At 35.3% G+C, this 24069-nt stretch overlaps 1 long non-coding RNA gene across 1 annotated transcript in view; it reads left to right on the top strand.

Annotated features, from left to right (window-relative positions):
* The window catches only part of LOC116549723, a 19670-nt gene extending 1745 nt beyond the window's left edge, over positions 1 to 17925 (top strand). The window contains exons 2-3 of the long non-coding RNA XR_004268031.1: positions 186 to 191; positions 17742 to 17925. This is a non-coding gene — a long non-coding RNA (uncharacterized LOC116549723). The remainder of the gene's footprint in view (positions 1 to 185; positions 192 to 17741) is intronic.
* The last annotated feature ends 6144 nt before the right edge of the window (positions 17926 to 24069 follow it).

The following is a 24069-nucleotide window of genomic DNA, read 5'->3' as shown; positions in this document are numbered from 1 at the left end:
GCTGTGGAGTTTGATTAGGTCCCATTTGTCTATTTTGGCTTTTGTTGCCAATGCTTTTGGTGTTTTGGTCATGAAGTCCTTGCCTACACCTACGTCCTGAATGGTTTTGCCTAGATTTTCTTCTAGGGTTTTTATGGTGTTAGGTCTTATGTTTAAGTCTTTAATCCATCTGGAGTTAATTTTAGTGTAAGGTGTCAGGAAGGGGTCCAGTTTCTGCTTTCTGCACATGGATAGCCAGCTTTCCCAATACCATTTATTGAACAGGGAATCCTTTCTCCATTGCTTGTTTTTGTCCGGTTTGTCAAAGATCAGATGATTGTAGATATGTTGTGTTGCCTCCAAGACCTCTGTTCTGTTCCATTGGTCTATATCTCTGTTTTGGTACCAGTACCATGCTGTTTTGATTACTGTAGCCTTGTAGTATAGTTTGAAGTCCGGTAGTGTGATGCTTCCCACTTTGTTCTTTTTGCTTAGAATTGACTTGGCTATGCGGGTTCTCTTTTGGCTCCATATGAAGTTTAAGGTGGTTTTTTCCAGTTCTGTGAAGAAGGTCATTGGTAGCTTGATGGGGATAACATTGAATCTGTAAATTACTTTGGGCAGTATGGCCATTTTGACCATATTGATTCTTCCTAACCATGAACATGGAATGTTTCTCCATCTGTTTGTGTCTTCTCTTATTTCGTTGAGCAGTGGCTTGTAGTTCTCCTTGAAGAGATCCTTTATGTTCCTTGTTAAGTTGTATTCCTAGGTATTTTATTCTCTTTGTAGCAATTGTGAATGGCAGTTTGTTCTTGATTTGGCTCTCTTTAAGTCTGTTATTGGTGTATAGGAATGCTTGTGATTTTTGCACATTGATTTTGTATCCTGAGACTTTGCTGAAATTGCTTATTTTTTTCTTTTAGTAGAGACGAGGTTTCACCATGTTGGTCAAGATGGCCTCAATATCTTGATTTCATGATCTGCCTGCCTCAGCTTCCCAAAGTGGTGGAATTACAGGTGTGAGCCACCATGCCCAGCCTGTGGCTTCTTAATAATTTATTTCATTTTATCTTTGTCATCTGCAATGTAATTTTTTTCTTTTTAAATGATATTTCATTGTTTTGCCATAAATGTCACTCATTTTTCTAAATGTACTTTGATATATGTATGAGGTTAAATACATATATTTTTTATTTTTTTAAATTATACTTTATGTTCTGGGTATATATGCAGGTTATGCAGGTTTGATTTTGAAAAAAAAATTTTGTTGAATGTAGAATTTTAGGATGTCTGCAATTTTTTTCTTTCAATACTTTCAAGATATCATCCATTATCTTCTGGCTACCATATCTTCTTTTGAATGTGTGTTGAAATTTATAATGTTGCTCCTTTTAGAATCATGTTTTATTCTCTGGTTGCCTAAAATATGTTATATTCTCTTTGAATTTCAGCAGGTTTACTATATTTGTATATGTGTGGTTTTCTTTAAATACCTTTAAATATGTGGCTTTTGGAAAATTCTCAGGCATTATATAGTCTTAGGCATTTTTTCTGCCGCATATCCTTTTACTTCTTCCGGAGTGCCATTTTAAACATGTTTAAATTTTAACTATTTTCTCTTTCAGTAATTTTTAATACTTTCTGTTTTCCATCCTTCAATCTATCTATTCTTTAGCCTGAAGATTTCCGACTGATCTTTATTCTACCTAAATCACTATTATCCTATTTAGCAATGTCTCATTTCCCATTAAAATAATGTATTCAGCCTTACTTTCTGTTATTTTATGTTTGTAGGATTTATATAGTATTGTGTGTGTGTGTGTGTGTATAACCCAAATATGTGTACATGTATTTCATTTTTTGCTTAGATTCTTTTTTCCTATTTTCTTGAACATGTTATAATTAATATATACATAATTTGTGAATCTATTATATTTTTTATTTTTCTTTTCTTTTTTTCCTGTTTTGTAATTTGCTTATGCTTCCTGATGTTCTAAGTAATTTTTTATTGAATGCGAAGTGATGTGATAAAAAAATTGTGGAAATTATTTAAAGTTTTAAATGATGTTAATGACTACAGAGCCATGTATTTAGACTTTAAAACACAGTTAATAGAGAAAGATAAGACCTGACTTGGTATTGAACTGATTTTAAGATAAGCTTTAATTTTGAAGAGATTTGGCCATTTTAACTTTGTCTTTGTGCCCAAGTTGTAGTTCTTTAGTTTCCAAGTGAAATTCTGAAGGGCTTTCCTCCTTAGAAAACCATAAACTTTAGTTTTGATTGCTAAATTCCTATTAAGCTACCTAATGTTCACCTCAACATCTCAAACTCTATTCTGCTGATGGATCAACGAAGGCTTTGAGGGTATAAATAGATGTTGAGCTCACCCCTGATTCTTCTTCTGTAGCAGACCTTGCTACCTCAAATTCTTGCTGTTTTGATAGCTCTCCAGTGTTTTCAAACATACCTTTAAAAACATTTTAAATAGTCCTCTCTAGTTTTCCAAGGGCATGTTATTTGATAGAAACAATTCTCCCACACCTGAAACAGGTAGTGTTTTTATCGTTCAAGTTTTTTCTTTCTCAAAGACAAAAAGGAAAATCTAAACACAACTAGAATGATAATACAAATTATGTAAAAAGGAATGAGACCAAAAAGTTTTTGGGATGACAAAAATAGATCAGAAAATGGTTCATTGGTGTTCCAGTTAGTATAGTTGCATAATCAATTACCATAAAATTAATGTCATAAAAATTCTTGTTATTATGCTTGCAAAGTCGGTGGGCCAAGAATTTGGATGCAGCACAGTGGAAATTGTTTGCTTCTGCTCCAAGATGTCTGGATTCTCAGCTGGGACAATAAGCTTAGATTACTTGACAGCTGGGGACTGGAGTCATTAGAAGTATCTTTACTCATTTGTTTTTTGGCTGATTCCAGATGCTAAATAGGATCTCAGCTGAGGCTGTGACCAGAGCCTCATTGGTCTCTTTTTGAAGATTATATTTCCTCAAGTGACCTCATGATAGTCAGACTTATTAAATGGTCATTCAGAGCTCATAATTCAATGTGTCTGTAAGGTAAAAATTACATTAGTCTTTTGGACTGTATTGAAAGACATACAGCTGCATATTTGCCACAATCAATTGGTTAAAAGCCAGTAACAAACCTAAAAGTTTTATTATGGGGAGAAGAGTAGCATAAAAATCTCATCTCTCAATATGGGAGAGGTGAAGTCACTTTGTAGAAGACTTTGTGAGATGGGAGATATTTTTGTGGCAAGCTTGTGAAGATATGTCACAAGGGCAGAAGCATAACAGATGTAACCCAGAACTTTAAAAAGAACTTAATTATCAAAAGCCAATATAAAATATTCACACAAAATCTGAGAGAACTGATTATGAACAAACCCATACTGAAAGATCTATAAGATACATGCCAGGAAATTGAATCCAAAATGAAGTAAGTATCAAGAAGCAATGATAAAAAATAAATTGTTAACTATATGAGTAAACTTCACACAGAATCTAAAGGTCAATAATAATTATAGTAACTAATTAGAATAAAAATAATGTGGAAATAAAATATTGGATGGCAATAAGTTAAGAGAAAGGCCAGTCATTGTGTTTAAGTCAAACATGTTCAAGAAGCAACAGGAAAGCTGTATATACAAAATACAACATTGTATGGCACAAAGTCCATGATAATCAGTGCTTATATTAAATCTAGAGAAATTAATTTTACCAGTTAAAATATGGTAAAAATAAATTACAGAATAAAACTTATTAGTGACAGTCTGAATATAAAGGATATAGAAAGATTCATAAAAATGAGATGGAAAAGATAACCAACATAAATATTAGCCAAAAGTAAAAGTTTAGTTTTTTTTTTTTTTTTTTTAATGACAAAACAAAACCTGGTAAGATGATAATGAAATAATTCACCATGAGGGTAAAAAAAGAAATCTGAATCTTTATATATTTAATATTACAGCCTTAAAAGACATTAAAAACAGAAACTGACAAAAGAAAAATAAATTAGTTATAGAGGGAATTTTGGCATACTTATTTTAACAGGGGTGTTGGGGGAGGGGGTAATAGATCAAGGTTTTCAACAATGAGCAAGAACAAAAGGAGGTGAAACAAAATAATGGATGAGAATCCTCCAGCAATCACTCCCTCAGAGGAACATCAAATTAAACAATAATTTATGCAAGAAAATACCTACTGTCACAAGAGCTGAAGAAATCAGGTGAGAGACTACAGTACTTGGTGTTAGCATAACGTCAAGAAAAGACACCTTGAAGAGGGTAGGAAGGACAATCTTAAGTCATTTGTGGCATGTCCTGTCCCAACCCCAGGCAGCAGAGCATAGGAGATAATCTGTTTGGGGGATGGAGAAGGAAGTGTGTATGAGACTTTACCTTAGAACCTACCACAGTAGAATACAGCACCAGGCAGAAACCCATGGCCCTTGATTTAGGCTGATGCTCATGGAGGGAGCATTCAGACTCACTCTGGGACAGAAGGGAATTGGCTGCACCAGTGGGAAGAATCAAGTCCTGACCCATTTCACCACCAACTGACTAAAGTGGTTTCAGGCTCAGAATAAATTTCATTGTCAGGCAGGCCATAATAGCAACAGTCCTTGGGTGAGCCCTAGTGCTGTGCTAGTCTGGGAGGTCACGGGCTTGGGTGCAAACCAATGCAATATCAGTTGTGGCTACAGAAGTTCAGGCATCGCCACTCTCCCAAAACCAGGTAGTGCAGTGAGAAAAAAAATACTTGCATATCAGATAAAGTTTAAGGTTAAAGTATAGAAAAAAACAACAGAAAAAGAAGGTCATAAATAGTCAATATAGCAGTAGAATATAATAATTGTATAATAATTGTAAATACATACATACCCAAAGCTGATCCACTTGAATATGTGATGCAAATATTAACAGAACTAAAGGAAAAGATACACTGGAGTATAATAGAAAACTTCAACATCTCATTGTCAGCATTGGACTGATCATTCAGGCAGGCAGTCAAAAAAGAAACATCAAAGTTAAACCACACTCTAGAGCAAATAGACATAACAGACATTTGCAGAACATTCTACCCAACAACTGCAGAGTACACATTCTTCTCAATAGTACAAGGAACATTTGTTAGGCCACTAAAAAAGTCTTAAACTTTTTTAAAATTAAAATCACTTCAAATATCTCTCCTGAACACAATGCAATAAAACTAGAAATCAATAATAAGAGGAACTTTGGAAACAGTTCAAACACGTGAAAATTAAACAACCTGCTTATAAATAAACAATAGGTCAATAAAAAAAAGGAAATTAAAAAATTTTTTAAGACAAATGAAAATGAAATCTCAGCATACTGATACCTATGAGACACAGCAAAAACACATTTAAGGTGGAGTTTCTAGCAATAAATTTCTATATCAAAATCTGAAATAAACATCTAAAAATAGCACCATAGGAATTAGAAAAACAGTAATGATCTAAGCCCAAAATATGTATAAGAAAGAATAATAAAGATCAGAGCAGAAAGGGGTGAAATGGGTACTAAACAAATGCAAATGACCAACAGAAAAGAGCTGTTTTTTGGAAAAAAAAAAATTGCCAAACTTTTAGCTAGACTAAAAAAAAAAAAGATGAAAATAAATTCTGGTGAGGATGTGGAGAGAAGGAAACCAAACCCTTATACACTGCTGGTGGAAATGTAAATTAGTAGAGTCATTATGGAATACAATATAAACATTCCTTTAAAAATTAAAAATATTAATACCATATGATTCAGCAATCTCATTATGGGAATACAAAGAAAGTGAAGCCAATATGCTAAAGATACATCTGGACACCCATATTTATTACAGCAGTATTCACAATAGCCAATATATGGAATCAACCAAAGTGCTCATCTACAAATGAATGGATTTTTAAAATGTGGTGTATACATATACAATGGAATATTTAGACATGAAAAATAATTCTGTCATTTCATCAACCTAAATGAACATGGAAGACATTACCTTAAGTGAGATAAGCCAGGCACAGATAGACAAACAGCATATCACCTCGCCTATGTGAAATCTAAAACAGATGATGTTATAAAAGTAGAAAGTAAAATGGTGGTTATCATAGGATGGGGAGGGTTGGAGAAAGAGAAAACCAGGAGAGGTTATTCAATGGGTACAAAGTTACAGTTACATAGGAAGAATGGGTCTTGGTTTTCTATTACACAGTAGGGTGACTACAGGAAATAACAATTACACCAATTTGATCATCATACTATGTGTAATGCACTGAAACATTACATGGTACCCTATTAAATATGTACAATTAGTATGTATTAATTATATGTAAAAACTTGAAATACTATGAGTTTAAAACTGAATCTGTTTCAAAATACAAGTGTTGTTCTAAATAGTATTAGCTATAAGATCAGTTTTTAAAAGAGCTCTAAAAGGCCTATGTCATGAAGGAGTATAGCTTATTAATCTAGCCTATTCAGTCAGAAGGGTTTAATCACAGAAGAATCTGAGAATTACAATGAATGGCTTACTGAGTGTCTAAGCAATGATCATCAAATTAAAGAACTCATGAACTTGATAAATGATCAACAAACACTTGACAGAAGAAAAACCAAGACATCTCAAAAATATGAGGCATCTGAATGTCTAAAGTCTATAATATCAAGAGGAGTCTCCAAGAAAGCATTTCTAAAATAAAGCATATCAAGTCTAAGTCCAACTATTTTAATGACGAACTGCAAAAGTATAATATAAGAAAGATATGGCATATGTGAGTACAAATGTAGTCATTATATGAAAAAGTTTTGAATTACTGAACTATTAAAAAACAGAAAATGTAGCTATTTCATTTCAATGTTGATTTATGAGTACTAAGACAAACTTCTAAAAAATGTTGAGTGAAAAATGCTTGCTGCAAAAAGATATGAGTAATATTACTGGAGAAGTGCTATTAATACATATGTTAGAACAATGAGCATAAGCCAGACTATCCTGGACAAACCAAGATGTAAGTTCTTGTAAATATTATATTGTTATTGGAAAATTTAAAGCACACAAAATAATACTGCAGAAACATATGCTTCATGTATATTTTTAAAAACATAAATATATTTTTGGAGTGAGGAAAGAGAGAATTGAATCTTATCATATATGTGTTTTTAAGAATCAAGGCAGCATCAATGCTATTAAATAAAATAAGAGCTCCCATGAGCTAAGCAGAGGACATTGGCTTTATAGACAGAGAAGGGCTGAAGAAAGTATAAATGAAGAATTAATCCTGGAAAATAATAATAAAAGCAGATTTCTTGTTTCAAAGTTACTTCCCATATGGAGTTAAAACAGAGGAAATTTTTGGTTAAATGCATGCCTTCTGACTGGTTGCTGTGAAGCACCCGTGGTTTGGTTTTATTTTTATTTTTTGTTTTCTTATTTATTTCATTTGTTTCAAAAACTGGCTTGTTTCAAAGTTCACTTTGATTACATGGCATTTAACCCAGATGACTCTTTGGTTTTGCCTGGTCTGTTGGTGTTTAGTGCAGGAGCTGTCCAAAACAATGGCCTCCCATAATTTTTGTTTAGCATATGATAGTCTGAATAATAGTCTCCCAAAGATGTCCACATCCTAACTGTTGAAACTATGAAGATTCGTGGTTACATGGCAATGGACAATTAATACTGTTGATGAAATTAATGTCCCTAATTGGCTGACTTTAAGATAGGGATATTATCCTGGATTATCCAAGGGGCCCATTGTAATCACAGGGGTCCTTAAGGGTGGAAAAAGGAGTCAGAAAAGAAGGTCTAGGGCTGTGATGTGAGATAGATTCTATCTATCATTGCTGTGTTTCGAGACGAAGGAAGGAGTTCATGAACCAAGGATGTGGGTAGAGGGAAGATGAGTGAAGATGAGGGGGGATGAGGGGAGTGGAGAGAAGGGAAGGGGAGAAGATTTCTCTCCTAAGAACATATTGGCACCTTGATTTTAGTCCAGTAAGGCCCATGTTAGATTTCCGACTTCCAAAAAAAAACATATTATTTATTAATATATTGTGTATATACTGTTAATAATATGTACTAAGCCAGTAAGTTTCTTGCAGTTTAATGTGATAACTGTAAAAAACTAATTACTACTTTCTTTCATTAAGGCAAAAAATGTAAAACTTGGGTAGGAATGAGTGTCTGTTCTATTATATATGTGTATATAATGTATACTTTAAAATTAAATGAAAAATTACATTTTTTTTTGAAAAATTACATTTTTAATACATAGTCTTACATTTTTTTATACATAGTCTAAATATAAGTAGAATTATTTTGGCTCAGTATTTAATGTTGATTTGAAGAAACAGTGGTTTGCAAAATTATATTTGAATATATTTAAACAGACGTGTAAAATTAATGATATGGTTTAGGTCTGTGTTCCTACCCAAATCTCATGTCAAACTGTAACTGCAAATGTGGGAGATGGGGCCTGCCTGGTGGCATTATCTGAGTAAAGGAACTTTCTAAAAACAATTTCTGTATTATCTTTATTATATGCCAACAATAACTAATAACTGAAGTAACTGTAACTTCACTGCACTGTGTACAGGTGAGAATTGGTTTCTTTAAGATTTTGTTAAACTGAAAGTTTATAAATATATGATCAAATCAGAAGAATCCAACAACATTGGAAAGCAGTAAGACACCAAGAAGAAAACAACCATTCAGTCACAAACCACATATCATTCTAACTAAATAGGTAAATTGGCCTAAATTGATAAATTGACTAAATATGTCATGGGTTTATAGCTCTAGAAGTATGAACAATAATTTTTCCCTTCCAACCAGCAAAATAATTTTTAAAGGCAAACTCCTGATTATAGTTTATTCCTTCATAAAGATGTTGACAACCTATCTAGTCTCTACCTTGCAGAGTTATTCTTGGATAAATCTTATTGTATTCTTCCTTCCTTTAGGACCTGAGTTATATTTATTAGCTCTTAGTCTTAAACATCTTGTAAGGATGCAGGGTGATGCTTCTGACTCTTACAAGAGAAGTCCAGCCTCTTTCGAGGAACTTTGTTTTCCTTGAGTCTCCCACTCTGAATACAACCTATTTTATCATGTGTGGTTTGCAAATACTGTCAGCTAACAATAGTTTAATTTTTCTTCTAATTGCTGCTGGAAAATGTTCCTTTTGCAATTATTTTGACCCAACAATTTATGTAAATACATATATAATGTATTTCAATATTCTCAGTAATATTTTAAAATATTGCCACTAAATACTAGCAGCTTAAAATCATTTGTTTATTTTCCCTAACATGTCTATTATTTTTCCCATTAGCAGTGTTTCCCTTACATTTTACTATAATTTATATTAATAATCCCTGTACAAAATATACGTTTAAGTATCACAAAGTATATTTATTTTTATTATAATACTTTAAGTTCTGGGGTATATGTGCAGAATGTGCAGGTTACATAGGTATACACGTACCATGGTAGTTTGCTGCATCCATCATCCCATGATCTACATTAGGTATTTCTCCTAATGCTGTCTCTCCCCAATCCCCACAACCCCTGTTATCCCACCCCTATCCCCCAACCCCCTGACAGGCCCCAGTGTGTGATGTTTCCCTCCCTGTGTCCATGTGTTCTCATTGTTCAACACCCACTTATGAATGAGAACATGGAGTGTTTGGTTTTCTGCACTTGTGTCAATTTGCGGAGAATGATGGTTTCCAGCTTGGCCCGTGTCCCAGCAAAGGACATGAACTCATCCCTTTTTATGGCTGCATAGCATTCCATGGTGTATATGTGGCACATTTTGTTTGTCTATCACTGATGGACATTTGGGTTGGTCATGTCTTTGCTATTGTGAACAGTGCTGCAATAAACATACGTGTGCATGTGTCTTTATAATAGAATGATTTATAATCCTTTGGGTATGTACCCAGTAATAGGATTGCTGGGTCAAATGGTATTTCTATTTCTAGACCCTTGAGGAATCGCCACACTGTCTTCCACAATGGTTGAACTAATTTACACTCTACCCAAGAGTGTAAAAGCATTCCTATTTCTCTGGCATCTGTTGTTCTCCAGATTTCTTAATTATTGCCATTCTAACTGGCATGAGGTGGTATCTCAATGTGGTTTTGATTTGCATTTCTCTAATGACTAGTGATGATGAGCTTTTTTAAAATGTTTGTTGGTTGTGTAAATGTCTTCTTTTGAGTGTCTGTTCATATCCTTCACCCACTTTTTGATGGGGTTGTTTATTTCTTATAAATTTGTTTAAGTTCTTTGTAGATTCTGGATATTAGACCTTTGTCAGATGGGTAGATTGCAAAAACTTTTCCCATTCTGTTGTTTGCCAGTTCACTCTAATGATAGTTTCTTTTGTTCTGCAGAAGCTGTGTAATTAGATTCTATTTGTTTATTTTGCCTTTTGTTGCCATTGCTTTTGGAGTTTTAGTCATGAGGTTTTTGCCCATGCCTATGTCCTGAACGGTATTGACAAAATACATGTTTAATAGGAAGAAAGTAAATGAAAGCTAGGTCTCCCGCCCACTCTGTATGCCAGTCGATCCATTTACTCCCACTTCATAGTTTTTATTACTGATTTGTATCTATTTTTGCAGAGATATTCTAAGTGTTTAGAAGTGTATGTATGCACTCATAACTTTAAGCCAAGTGTATACTTTACAAAGTGTTATAAATTAGCTTTTTCTTGAAATACTATATCTCATTGAGTATTTCATATAGATACAAATAGACCTGCCTTTGTGTTTCATTAACTTCTGCCTAGCATGCTGTTAGCACTGCCTACCCTCATTTACTAAATTGTCTCATATATATGAACATTTGGGTTCTTTTCAATCTTTTATTATTACAAATAATGATTCAGTAATTATTTTAATGCATAAGTCTGAAAAATTGTTGAAATATGAAGGATAAATTCCTAAAAGTCAAAATCCTGGATAGAAGAATAAGTGTATTTGCGATTGATTGGTTAGTTGATTGATTGATTGATAGGTAGTAGATAGACAATTAGATTGCCAAACTGTATTCCATAGTAATTGATAACATTTTTAAATTTTTTTAATTTTTAATTTTTTTGGTACATAGTAGGTATATAGCGTTATGGGGTTCAAGAGGCATTTTGATACAGGCATGCAAGCATAACTACATAAAGATAAATGGACTATCCATCACCTCAAGTATTTATCATTTATTGTGTTACAATCTAATTATACTTTAAAATTATTTTAAAATGTTCAATAGATTATTATTAACTGTACTTACTTTATTGTGCTATAAAATAGTAGATCTCATTCATTCTTTATTACTATATTTTTGTACCCATTAACAAAACCCTTCCTAGCCCCTGGTAACCATTATTCCACCCTCTAATCTCCACAATCTTCAGTTGTTTTCATTTTTAGCTCCCATGAATAAGTGGGAAGATATGAATTTAACTTTCTGTGCTGGGCTAATTTCACATAACATAATGACTTCTGGTTCTATTCATGTTGCTGCAAAAAACAGGATCTTATTCTTTTTTATTGTGTACAAGTAGTACATTTTCTTCATTCATTTTTTGGTGGACAATTAGGTTGCTTCCAAATTTTGGCTATTGTGAACAGTGCTGCAACAAACATGGGAGCAAAGATATTTCTTCAAGGTACTGATTTCCTTTCTTTGGAATATAAACTTATGAATCAGATTGTTGGATAATATTTCTAGTTTCTGGAGGAACCTCCAAACAGTTCTCCCTATTGGTTGTACTAATTTCCATTCCCACAAATAGTGCAAACATGTTCCCTTTTCTCCACATCCTTGCCAGCATTTGTTATTGTGTGCTTTTGGGGTAAAAATGATTTTAACTGGGGTTGCATAACATCTAATTGTAGTTTTGATTTGCATTTCTCTGATGACCAATGATGTTGAGCACCTTTTCATGTCCTTGTTTGATATTTTTATGTCTTCTTTTGAGAGTGTCTATTCAGATGTTTTGCTTTTCAAAAAAAATCATATTATTAGATTTTTTCCTATAGAGTTGGTTGAGCTCCTTAGATATTCTTGTTAAAAATATTTTTTACATAAGGGAAGTTTGGAAATATTATTTTCATTCTGTGGGTTGTCTATTTGTTGATTATTTCCTTCCATGTGCAGAAGTATTTTAGCTTGATGTGATCCCATTTGTCCATTTTTGCTTTGGTTGCCTCTGCTTGTGGGATATTACTCAAGAAATCTTTGCCCAGTCTAATGTCCTGGAGATTTTCCTCAATGTTTTCTTTTAGTAATTTCATAGTTTGAGGTCTTAGGCTTAAGTCTTTGGTGTATTTTATTAGATTTTTGTGTATGTGAGAGATAAAGGCCTAGTTTCATTTTTCTGTATATGGATATCCAGTATTACCAGCACCTCTTATTGGTCCCCCAAGTACATTCTTGGAATCTTTGTTGAAAATGAGTTCCCTATAGATGTAAGGATTTATTTTGGATTTTCTCTTCTGTTTGATTGGTCTATGTGTCTGTTTCTATGCTAGTAACGTGCTTTTTTGGTTGCTGCAACCCTTTAGTGTAATTTGAAGTCAGTTAATGTGATTCCTCTCATTTAGTTATTTTTGCTTAACATAGTTTTGGCTATTCTGGGTCTTTTGTGGTTCCATAATTTGTGTTATTTCCAGTTTCTTTCAACAGTGCCCTACACTTTTCATTGTAGAAATCTTTCACTTTCTGAGCTAACTTAATTTCTAGGCATTTGATTTTATTTGTAGTTATTTTAAACAGAATTTCTTTCTTGATTTCTTAGATTGTTTGCTGTGGGCATACAGAAATGATACTACTGATTTTTCTATGTTTATTTTGTATCCTGCAACCTTACTGAATTTATTAGTTCTAACATTTTTTTTTCTGGAGTTTTTAGGTTTTTCCAAAATAAGATCATACTATCTGCAAACAAAAATATAGTATGAAAGTTGGACTTTCATATTGTATTGAATAACAGTGGTGAAAGTGAGTATCCTTGTGTTCCAGATCTTTGAGGAGAGGCTTCAATTTTTCCCCATTTAGAATAGACTATCTGAGGGTCTGTCATGTATGCCTTTTGTTATGTTGAGGTATGTTCCTTCCATACCCTGTTTTTTTAGGGTTTTTATCATAAAAGGATGTTGGGTCGGGCACGGTGGCTCAAGCCTGTAATCCCAACACTTTGGGAGGCCAAGGCGGGTGGATCACGAGGTCAGGAGTTTCAGACCAGTCTAGCCAACAAGGTGAAACCCCGCCTCTACTAAAAATAAAAAATTTAGCTGGGCGTGGTGGCACATGTCTGTAATCCCAGCTATTTGGCAGGCTGATGCAGGAGAATTGCTTGAACCTGGGAAGTGTAGGTTTCAGTGAGCCAAGATTGCGCCACTGCACTCCAGCCTGTGTGAAAGAGCAAGACTCTGTCATAAATAAATAGATGTTGAACTTTAGCAAATGCTTTCTTAGCATCAATTGAAATGATCATATGGTTTTTTTCCTTCATTCTGTTGATACGATGTATCACATTGATTGATTTGCATATGTTAAACCATGTTTGCATCCCAAGGGTGAAACCCCCATGGTCGTGACGAATGAACTTTTTAATGTGTTGTTGAATTTGATTTGCTAATATTTTGTTAAGAATATTTTTCATCAGTATTCAAGGATACTGGCATGTAATTTGTTTTTTGATGCATCTTCTGTTTGAGTTTATATTAAGATAAATTTGGCAGACGTAGAACAAGTTTGGGAGTATTCCCTCCTCCTCTACTTTTTAGAATAATTTGAATAGGATTGATATTAGTTCCTTTTTAAACATTTGGTAAAATTCAGCCGTGAAACCATTGGGTCTGGGCTTTTCTTTGCTGAGAGACTGTTATGGCTTTGATATCATTACTTGTTATTTGGTCTGTTTAGTTTTGGTTTCTTCATGGTTCAATCTTGGTAAATTGTATGGGTCTAGAGATTTATTCATTTCTTACAGGTTTTTCAGTTTATTGGCATATAGCTGTTCACAGTACCCTCTAACTCTCCTTTGAATTTCTGCAGTATTTCTTGTAATGATTCCTTTCAATCTCTAATTTTATTTGGGTCTTCTTTCTGTTTTGATGTTTTACTTGAGTCTAGCAAAAGGTTTGTTAATTTTATCTTTTTCAAAAAGAAAAAAAATACTGTTTATTTTGTCAATCTTTTGTATTTTCCTCATTTCAATTTCATTTATGCACTGATATTTATTATTTTTTAAATTCTATTATGTCTGGATTTTGAAGGCTCTTGCTTTCCTTTTTAAGATAAATTGTTAGGTGTTTTAAGTTTTTTTCTACTTTTTTTTAAATGTAGAAACCTATAGCTAAAAACTCTTCTTGTATTACCACTTTCACTATATCCCATAGGTTTTGGTATGTTGCATGTTCATTATTATTTGTTTCAAGAATTTTTTTAAGTGCTTTAAGTTCTGGGGTACATGTGCGGATCTTGCAGGATTGTTGCATAGGTACACACATGCCATGATGGTTTGCTGTCTGCATCATGCCGTCACCTACATCAGGCATTTCTCCCAGTGTTACACCTTCCCAACTTCACTCCCTAGCCCCCAACTCCTAACAAACCCCAGTGTGTGAAATTTCCCTCCCTGTGTCCCTTTGTCCTCATTGTTCATCACCCGCCTGTGAGTAAGAACATGTGGTGTTTGGTTTTCTGTTCTTGTGTCAGTTTGCTGAGAGTGATTGTTTCCAGATTCATCCATGTTCCTGCAAAGGATATGAACTCATCATTTTTTATGGCTGCATAGTATTCCATGGTGTATATGTGCCACATTCTCTTTGTCCAGTCTATCATTGATGGGCTTTTGGGTTAGTTCCAGGTCTTTGCTATTGTAAAGAGTGCCACAATGAACATATGTGTGCTTGCATCTTTATAATAGAATAATTTATAATCCTTTGGTTATAAATCTAGTAATGGGATTGCTGGGTCAAATGGAATTTCTATTTCTAGATCCTTGAGGAATCTCCACAGTCTTCTACAATGGTTGAACTAAATTAAACTCCCACCAACAGTGTGAAAGTGTTCCCATTTCTCCATATCCTCTCCAAAATCTGTTGTCTCCAGATTTTTTAATGATTACCATTTAGCTGGCATGAGATGGTATCTCCATATGGTTTTGATTTGCATTTCTCTAATGACAAGTAATGATGAGCATTTTTTCATTTGTTTGTCAGCCTCATAAATGTCTTTTTGAAGTGTCTGTTCATATCTTTTGCCCACTTTGAATGGGTTTGGTTTTTTCTTATAAATCTGCTTAGTTCTTTGTAGATTCTGGATATTAGCCCTTTGTCAGATGGGGAGATTGCAAAAATTTTTTCCTATTCTGTTGGTTGCTGATTCACACTGTTGAGAGTTTCTTTTGCTGTGCAGAAACTCTTAAGTTTATTTAGATCCCATTTGTCTATCTTGGCTTTTATTGCCATTGCTTTTGGTGTTTTAGTCATGAAGTCTTTGCCTATGCCTATGTCCTGAATGGTTTTGCCTAGGTTTCTTCTAGGGTTTTTATGGTGTTAGGTCTTATATTTAAATCTTTAATCCATCTGGAGTTAATTTCAGTGTAAGGAGGTCCAGTTTCAGCTTTCTGAACATGGCTAGCCAGTTTTCCCAACACCATTTTTTATTGTTTAATAATAATAAATGGATGCGTGGCATTACTTCCAAGGACTCTGTTCTGTTTCATTGGTCTATAACTGTTAATGTACCAGTACCATGCAGTTTTGATTACTGTAGCTGTGTGGTATAGTTTGAAGTCAGGCCAAGTGATGCATCCAGCTTTGTTCTTTTTGCTCAGGATTGTTTTGGCTATGTGGGCTCTCTTTTGGTTCCATATGAAGTTTAGAGTGATTTTTTTCAGTTCTGTGAAGAAGGTCATTGGTAGCTTGATGGGGATAGTGTTGAATCTATAAATAACTTTGTGCACAATGGCCAGTTTCACGATATTGATTCTTCCTAACCAGGAGCATAGAATGTTTATCCATCTGTTTGTGTCCTCTCTTATTTTCTTGAGCAGTGGTTCATAGTTCTCCTTGAAGAAGTCCTTCACATCCTTTGTTAGTTGTATTCCTAGGTATTTTATTCTCTTTGTAGCAATTGTGAATGGGAGTTTGCTAATGATTTGGCTCTCTATCTGTTATCGGTGTATATGAGTGCTTGTGATTTTTGCACATTGATTTTGTATCCTGAGACTTTGCTGAAGTTGCTTATCAGTTTAAGGGAATTTTGTGCTGAGACAATACAGTCTTCTAAATATACAATCATGTAGTCCACAAATAGAGACAGTTTGACTTCCTCTTTTCCTAAATGAATACCCTTTATTTCTTTTTCTTACCTGATTGCTCTGGCTAGAACTTCCAATACTATATTGAATAGGAATGGTGAGGGAGGGCTTCCTTGTCTAGTGCCAGATTTCAAAGGGAATGTTTCCAGTTTTTGGCAATTCAGTATGAGACCGGCTGTAGGTTTGTTGCAAATAACTTTTATTATTTTGAGATACGTTCCGTCAATATCTAGTTTATTGAGAATTTTTAGCATAAAGCGCTGTTGAATTTTGTCAAAGGCCTTCTCTTCATGTATTGAGATGATCCTGTGGCTTTAGTATTTGATTCTGTTAATGTGATGGGTTACATTTATAGATTTGCATATGTTCACCCAGCCTTGCATCCTTGGGATGAAGCCTTCTTGATCGTGATGGATACGCTTTTTGATGTGCGGTTGCATTTGGTTTGCCAGTATTTTATTGAAGATTTTTGCATCAATGTTCATCATGAAGTTTCTTTTTTTTAATTGTGTCTCTGCCAGGTTTCAGTATCAGGATGATGTTGTCTCATAAAATGATTTAGGGAGGATTCCCTCTTTTTGGTATTGTTTGGAATCGTTTCAGAAGTAATGGTACCAGCTTCTCTTTTTATATCTGGTAGAATTCAGATCTAAACCCATCCGGCCCTGTAGTTTTTTGGTTGGTAGGCTATTGATTGCTGCCTCAACTTCAGACCTTGTTATTGGTCTATTCAGGGTTTCAACTTCTTCCTGGTTTAGTCTTGGGATGGTGTAAGTGTCCAGGAATGTATCCATTTTTTCCAGGTTTACTGGTTTATGCACATAGAGTTGTTTGTACTAATCTCTGATGGTAGTTTGTATTTCTGTGGAATCAGTGGTGATATCCCCTTTGTCATTTTTTATTGCATCTATTTTGTTGACCTTTTCAAAAAACCAGCTCCTGGATTTATTGATTTTCTTGAAGGGTTTTTTTGTATCTCTGTCTCCTTCAGTTCTGCTCTAATCATAGTTATTTCTTGTCTTCTGCTAGCTTTTGGATTTGTTTGATGTTGCTCCTCTAGCTCTTTCAATTTTGATGATACGATGTGGATTTTAGATCTTTCCTCACTTCTCATGTGGGCATTTATTGGTATAACTTTCCCTCTAGACACTGCTTTAAATGTTTCCCAGAGACTCTGGTATGTGTGTTTTTGTTCTCATTGGTTTCAAACGACATCTTTATTTCTGCCTTCATTTCATTTCTTTTTTCCAGGCATCACTCAGAAGTAAGTTGTTCAGTTTCCAAATTGTTGTGTGGTTTTGGGTGAGTTTCTTAATCCTGAGTTCTAATTTGATTGCACTGTGGTCTAAGAGACTGTTTGTTTTAATTTCTGTTCTTCTGAAGATGCGGAGGAGTGATTTACTTCCAATTGTGTGGTCAGTTTTAGAGTAAATGCGATGTGGTATGGAGAAGAATGTGTAGTCTTTGGATTTGAAGTGGAGAGTTCTGTAGATGTCTATTACATTTTCTTGGTCCATATCTCAGTTCAAGTCTTGGATATCCTTGTTGATTTTCTGTCTGTTGATCTAATATTGACAATGGAGTTTTAAAGTCTCCCACTATTATTGTGTGGGAGTCTAAGTCTCTTTGTAGGTCATTAAGAACTTGCGTTATGTATCTGGGTGCTCCTGTATTGAGTACATGCATATTTAGGATAGTTAGCTCTTCCTGTTGCATTGATCATTTTGCCATTATGTAATTCCCTTGTCTCTTTTGATCTTTGTTGGTTTAAAGTCCATTTTATCAGAGACTAGGATTGCAACCCCTTTTTTCTCTCCCCCCCTCTCTCTATTTGCTTGGTAAATCTTATTCCATCCCTTTGAGTCTATATGTGTCTTTGCATGTGACTTGGGTCTCCTGAATACAGCACATTGATGGATCTTGACTTTTTATCCAGTTTGCCAGTCTGTGACTTTAGATTGGGGCATTTAGGCCATTTACATTTAATGTTAATATTTTTATCAAACTGTCATTTTGTTTTGACTATTAGTTGACACAGTTTCCTCATTGCATCATTGGTCTTTACCATTTGGTACATTTTCGCAGCGGCTAGTACTAGTTGTTCCTTTCCATGTTTAGTGTTTCCTTCAGAAGCTCTTGTAAGGCAGGTCTGTTGGTGACAAAATCTCTCAGCAACTGCTTGTCCATAAAGGATTTTATTTCTTCTTCACGTATGCAGCTTAGTTTGGCTGGATATAAAATTCTGGGTTGAAAGTCCTTTTCTTTAAGGATGTTGAATATTGGCCCTCACTTTCTTCTGGCTTGTAGGGTTTCTGTTGAGAGATCCACTGTGAGTCTGACGGGCTTCCCTTTGTGGGTGACCCGACCTTTCTCTCTGACTGCCTTTAACATTTTGACCTTCATTTCAACCCTGGTGAATCTGACAATTATGTGCCTTGGGGTTGGTCTTCTTCAGGAATATCTTTGTGGTGTTAAATTTACATTTAATGTTAATATTTTTATCAAACTGTCATTTTGTTGGTCTTCTTCAGGAATATCTTTATGGTGTTCTCTGTATTTCTTGGATTTGAATGTTGGTTTGCCTTGCTAGGTTGGGGATGTTCTTCTTGATAATAATATCCTGAAGAGTGTTTTCCAGTTTGGCTTCTTTCTCCTCATCACTTTCTGGAACTCTGGTCAAATGCAGATTTGGTCTTTTCACATAATCCCATAATTCTTGGAGGCTTTGTTCATTTCTTTTCACTCTTTTTTCTCTAATCTTGCCTTCTTGCTTTATTTAACTGAGTTGACCTTCAATCTCTGATATCTTTTCTACTGCTTGATTGACTTGGCTGTTGAAAATTGTATATGCTTCACAAAGGTCTCATGCTGTTTTTTCAGCTCCATCAAGTCTTTTATGTTCTTCTTTAAGCTGGCTATTATAGTTAGCATTTCATCTAACCTTTTTTCAAGGTTTTAGTTTCTTTGCGTTGGGTTCAAACATGTTCATTTAGCTCAGAGAAGTTTGTTATTACCCACCTTTTGAAGTCTTCTTCTGTCAATTTGTCAAACTCATTCTCCATCCTGTTTTGTTCCCTTGATGGTGAGGAATGTAATCCCTTGGAGGAGGAGAGGTTTTCTGGGTTTTGGTGAGTTCATCATTTTTTTGCTGGTTTCTTCCCAACTTTGTGGATTTATCTACATTTGATCTTCAAAGTTGGTGATTTTGGATGTGGTCTCTGAGCGGACATGCTTTCTTTTGGTTTTGAAGCTATTTCTTTTTGTTTTTTACTTTTCCTTCTAACAATCAGGTCCCTCTGTTGTAGGACTTCTGGAAGTTTTCTCCAGATCTTGCTTGCCTGAGATCAGCCATGGTGGGGGTGGGTGCAGAATAGCAGGGATTGCTGCATGATATTTTCTTTGGTAGCTTCATCCCAGAAGTGTGCCTGCCAGATGTCAGCCAGAGCTCTCCTGTATGAGGTGTCTTTTTGGTTATACAGGGGTCAGGGTTCTGCTTGAGGAGGCAATCTGTCCCTTGTCTGCCTGCAGCCATGCTGCTGGGCTGTCACAAACTCAGTCCAGATGCTGTGTAAGCTTCCTCTGGCTTGTGTTTACACAGGTATGTTTAGATGTGGTTCAGCAATGGCAGATGCCCTTCCTCCCTCCAAGCTTGATCATTCCAGGTTGATCTTGAATGGATGTGCTGACTGCAAAACTCTCCAGTGAGAGGGTTTCAGTCTGCTGGTCTTTGTGAGGGTGAGACCTGCCCAGTGGTATCACCTGTCTCCCTGCTTTCAGCTTCCCCTCTTTCTAGGGAGTGGGTAACTCCATTCTGCAGGCGCTCTTGGTGTTATCAAATGGTGCCATCTGGAGCTGCCGCTCAGATCTGTGCTGGTGACTTGCAGCACTTTTCAGCCCAGCAGGAATCTCCTGGTCTGTGAGTTGCAGAGACAATGAGAGAAGCACAGTATCTGAGCTGGAGTGCTGGGGTGGGGGGCAAAGTCCCTGATCTTCTGGTCAATTGCACTTCCCAGGTGAGGCAGCACCCTGCCCTGCCTCGGTTTGCCCTCCTTGGGATACACCCACTGTCCAACCAGTCTTATTGAAATGAACCTGGTAACTCAGTTGGAAATGTGGAGATCACTCAGCTTCTGTCTCTCTCTCACTGGGAACTTGCTCTCCAGAGGTGTTCCTATTCTGCCATCTTGGTGGAATCTCACCTGTTTCAAGAAATGTTTTAATTTTCTTTTTAATTTTTATTGTCACTCTGGTCTTTCAACATAATTTCTACATGCCTGTATGATTTTAAGAATTTCTAGTTATATTCAATTGTCATAATTTCAATTATTATATTGTTTAATTGGCAAACTTACATTATGTAACAACCTTCTTTGTCTCTTTTTACAGTTTTTGTCTTTAAACATATTTTTTTCTTCTGCTGTAAGTCTAGCTATTCTGGCTTTTTTATTTATGTTCATTGGCCTATAATATCTTTTGCCAACCCTTTATTTTTATTCTATGTGTGTCTTTATTGATGAATTGTAGGGTTTTTTTAGGCAACAAACCAATGGTCTTTTACAAAATTTATTTAACCACTCCATGTCTTTTTATTTGATGTTGCCATTTTTAAAAAGGTTTCCTTCAGGGACCAAATAACTAAATAGCAATACACTGTGCTTAACAATGTCTGTACACCTCAATAACAAATGGTAGTATCTTTTATATTTAACATGACTATGTAATTATAACCAAAATAGTTTAATTCCAAAATCAAACTTTGAGAGAAGTCAGGAGGAAAAAACAAAGAGTCTGTTTTGGTGTAATATTTTGGTTTTTGCTTAAGGATTTTTGGTGGAGTCATTTACAAATCAAATCAAAACACATTTTATAGGCAATGCTAATTTGATATAGTCTAAAATAACCTAATTTACAATGAATAGGGGGAAATGATTCTGTGGCTAAATATTTTCCACAGTAGTTTGCTTGCATTTAATTACAACAACTTGCAAAATATACAGAACATAATCACAAACTGACTCATACGCTCTTTTGAACTTCAAGTCTCAAAGAAGGATATGCTTAGTTTGTCTATTTTATAATTAAAAAAAAAAAAAGAGAATGAAAGACTTATTCAATTTTGGTCTCTGAAATTTGGTATTTTCAAATTTTATATCTCATCTGCTTTCCCTAACTTTCCAGAAAAACAAATGCTAATATAGTTCCTTGAGCTCTTCTTAACACCCTCAATTGTCTTCAGAAAGGGTTTTCATATTGATTGACATAACATTTTTGATGAATATTTTATGCATTAAATAACCATATTAAATTCTGATTGCCTATGACACAATGTTGACATTAGCTTCTCTTTTTAAAAGAAATAATCCATTAAGGAAAACACTGCAGAATCGTAATAAACTTGTGTGAAAAATCCAAAACAATTTCCCATATCATAAACAATGTCATTTTAAGCACATTAGAAAAGATTAATTTTTTTTTCAGCTATTTCAGGATTCTGGTTCATGCATCATATTTTCATCAGTTTACAATTTTCAATAGATTTCCAAATCTTAGAACATTCAATATTTATTCTATGACTTAGAAAACAACCAATACCCAGTTCTATATGAGGGAATTAATAATTCTAAATTTTAGAAAGGTAATATCAAACTCAGAAAAACTAACCAATTTCTATGTATTCCTCATGCCATTAAATAGCCAGATACTAATGGAAACAAAATTTGCACACACATCCATGTACACTTAGTCACACACACACGCAAGCATCATTTTTTATTAACTCAACCAGTTATTTATTGTCAGATAACTGGTGAATTAAACATTGTATGTAGCTAAATCTCCCTTTTGATCAGGTTATATTATTACAAGTCTCATTGTACACTCAATTCAAAATTCCAGCTCATCTAAACATATATGAATATAGCATTGTAATGTTTATATATATATATAATAGATTAAAAGCTTTATATTATACAAGTCTCTCATAGCACATTATACATTTTTTCTTTCTTCCATAGGTGAAGTAGAAATGTATAAGTTCGCCTGACCCCATTAGACTGATTGTGACATATAAGGTGAGTTATCGAAAGTCACACATCAGATACTCACAACTACCTTATATATGCAGCATCTGTAGAATGGATCAATAATACTGAGTTTATAAGGGCTTAAAACTGTGTCTGTCACATAGCAACTCATCCCTTAATAAATAGTAAATGCTCTATTAAGAAGACAGGTGAGTCACTATTGCCAAGGGTCTCCAACAAGATCCAGGACTTATTTGCACATATAAAGCTTACCTTTTGAAGTAGTTTGCTGAAAAGGACCTCAGAATTATTCATGCAATCTTTATAACAACTCCTCTATGAAGTAGTTGCTATTATTAGTCACATTTCACACATGAGGATACTAAGTCACAGGGTCAAGTCACTGGCTAATTTGTTACAGTTTATAAAACAAGGATTTGAAGCTAAGTAGTTTGATTCAATGGCAAGGACAGTAAAGCCCTGCATTATATTGTCTTAAGAATATAGGAGATTTCCAGAAAGATGGCTGAATAAAAACCAACAGCTCCAGTGTGCAGCTCCCAATGAGAGTGATGCAGAAGTCAGGTGATCTCCACATATCCAGCTGAGATACAGGGTTCATCTCATTGTGACTGGTTAGAAGGTGTGTGCAGCCCAAGGAGGGAAAGTTGAAGCCGGGTGGGGCATTGTCTCATCCGGGAAGTACAAGGGGCCAGAGAACTCCCTCTCCTAGCCAAGGGAAGCCATTAGGGACTTTTCCCCACACTCTAGCACTCTGGCTCAGATACTGCGCTTTTCCCATGGTCTTCACAACCCACACATCAGGAGATTCCCTCTGATGCCTGCAACACGAGCACCCTGGATTAAAATTCTCACAGCCAACACAGCAGTCTGAACTCAATCTTGGATATTCCAGCTTGATGGGGAGAGGGGTACCAGCCATTGCTGAGGTTCGGGAAGGTGATTTGAACCTCGCCTGTGTAAACAAAGTCACTGGGAAGTTTACAAAGTGACTGATTGGAGCCCATAGCAGCTCAGCAAGGGGACTGCAAGAAGACACTGTCACCAGACTCACTCCTCACTGAGCAGGGCATCTCTGAAAAAAGGCAGAAGCCTGTCAGGGACTAATAAAGTCCCCAACTTCCTGGGACAGAACTTCTGGGAAAAGGGGTGATTGTGGGTGGGTACAGCTTTAGCAGACTTAGAGGTCCCTATCTGGAAGCTCTGAAGGGAGCAATGGATCTCCCAGCACAGTGCTCAAGTTCTGATTAAAGGTAGACTGCCTCCTCAAGTGGCTCCCTGAACCCTGTGTAGCCTGACTGGAAGACATGTTACAGCAGGGGTTGACAGACACCTCATACAGGAAAGATCTGGTTGGCATCTGGCAGGTACCCTTCTGGGATGAAGCTACCAGAGGAAGGAACAGGCAGCAATCTTTATTGTTCTGCAGCCCCTGCTGGTGATTCCAAGGCAAGCAGGGTCTGGAGTGGACCTCCAGCAGGGCTGCAGCAGACCTGCAGCAGATGGGCCTGACTCTTAGAAAAAAACTAACAAACAAACAAAGAAATATTTTCAACATTAACAGAAAGGATGTCCACTCAGAGACCCCATCCAAAAGTCACCAACTTCAAACCAAAGGTAGATAAATCACGAAGATGGAAAGAAACCAGTGCAAAAATGCTGAAAATTCCAAAGA

The sequence above is a fragment of the Sapajus apella genome, unplaced genomic scaffold (assembly GCF_009761245.1).
Source record: "Sapajus apella isolate SASKATOON/1434 unplaced genomic scaffold, GSC_monkey_1.0 scaffold6, whole genome shotgun sequence".
Taxonomy (NCBI): domain Eukaryota; kingdom Metazoa; phylum Chordata; class Mammalia; order Primates; family Cebidae; genus Sapajus; species Sapajus apella.
Note: the sequence above shows the minus strand (reverse complement) of the source record. Positions and strands in the feature narration are given on the sequence as shown.